Here is a 1,647-nt window from a genome sequence, read left to right as displayed (position 1 = left end):
TACACTGTAAAATCCAATAGCTGTCATAACTTGAAAGACATGAGTTAGCTGTAGTTGGGTATCAATAATTAGTGCTTCTTAATTGGTTTTACAAAGTAACGGTTAATTTTATGGGGAAAAAAGCTATTTACTTATTGTTTTGAGTGAATATAACTTAGTTTCAAGTCATCTTAACTTGCTCATAGCAACTAATTGGGAGCATGCGCAGTAGAAGCCACCATCGTTCAGTCTCCTGCTCATCGCATGTGGAATAATAAGGTAAGTTTTCAAGCAAGTTAGGTTAATATTTGTGTGTGAATTTGTGTTTCTGTCTGTTGCCTCGACATAAGCTATCATATGTTAAACATTAACAAGCTAACAGCAGAGCACATGTTTGGGCATGTTTTGGCGGCTTGCACCACCATCCTCGGATTCACCTGAAAATCTATTTTAACGGTGAAAACGCTCACATTTTAAATGTAGCTACAGTAATTTTTAGCTTTCCCGGAGTTGACACAGTGGATGTATTTTGGTCGAATGTTGGGTATTAACAACACAGAAATTCCAAGTTACAAATTAATATATCAATGAAATTTGCTACACCAGTTGTGTTGAGGAAACCCAAAACAAGCCAATTTGTAAGCTACACACAGTTTTCAGCCACATTATTCGACGTTGTTGTGCCTGAATGCGTTCTTTGAACGATAGTTCCTGAACGTGGGCTACTGTATAACTGTCTGATAAACGTTACTGTGAACACGTTCATTCTGGTGTTTGTGAATGGCCCGCTCTCTCAGTTTAACTTCGTTCAATAGGGTGCCAGGTTTTCTATAGAACCTTCCAGGCGAAGACCGGGCTAAAACTCACCGTAAACAGGCATTAATATGTAGCGGAAAAAAAACCTATCTGGCAACACCAGCCACCACGTCGCACCGCCGCATGAGTCATCAAAACAAAAAGCAGCACGGAGGCGACAAAGCAGCACGGAGGCTTTGTATGATAATTTAAACGTGTTTTATGTTTTATAAGGTCGGCGAGGATGCAAAAAATCTTAAATTTCTGTGCAAACGTTGCCCGCCAGCTTTCAAAAAGAAAATAAGCACTCTAGTTACATCCACAGCAAACCTGAAACGGTACATTGAACTGAACCACCCGGATAGCATTTGCAAAGTATGTGCAAGCTAATCAAAATTATAAATATGAAATCGATTCTTACGCATAGTTTAAGTGTTAAAACTTAAAATAATGGCTCTCTGTGGTTCTATGTGGGCAGTGGCAATAATTTAGAAATAAAATAAAAATCTTGCAGCAACATATAGGAAAACTATGAACTAGTTAATTTTTGGTACCATGAACTTAGATAAAAATGTTGATGTATGAACTAACTAGTTAATTTTAAAATGTATTAACTGAACTTTGAACTAGTTCATGTATAAAGTGAACTTTCCCAACACTGTTGGTTGGACAATTAGGAGAACATAAGTTACATTACTGCTAGTTTCTGTTTTAATTGTTTGCAAAGCCAAAAACGTGGATAATACACGATGACGGTTGGCAAAAAAACAACATTTATTTTTGCAGTTGATTATTAAGAAGGACCCAGTCAAACATTTTAAATAAAACAATAAAAACATTAACAAACTGTATATTGATGTGTTTCTTCTATCC

At 36.6% G+C, this 1,647-nt stretch overlaps 1 protein-coding gene across 1 annotated transcript in view; it reads right to left on the bottom strand.

The window, feature by feature from the left end:
• LOC117956729 (zeta-sarcoglycan) overlaps nt 1-1,647 on the bottom strand; it is a 332,748-nt gene that overhangs the window by 190,901 nt on the left and 140,200 nt on the right. The gene's annotated exons all lie outside the window — the stretch shown is intronic.

The sequence above is a fragment of the Etheostoma cragini genome, chromosome 2, assembly GCF_013103735.1.
Source record: "Etheostoma cragini isolate CJK2018 chromosome 2, CSU_Ecrag_1.0, whole genome shotgun sequence".
NCBI lineage: Eukaryota > Metazoa > Chordata > Actinopteri > Perciformes > Percidae > Etheostoma > Etheostoma cragini.
Note: the sequence above shows the minus strand (reverse complement) of the source record. Positions and strands in the feature narration are given on the sequence as shown.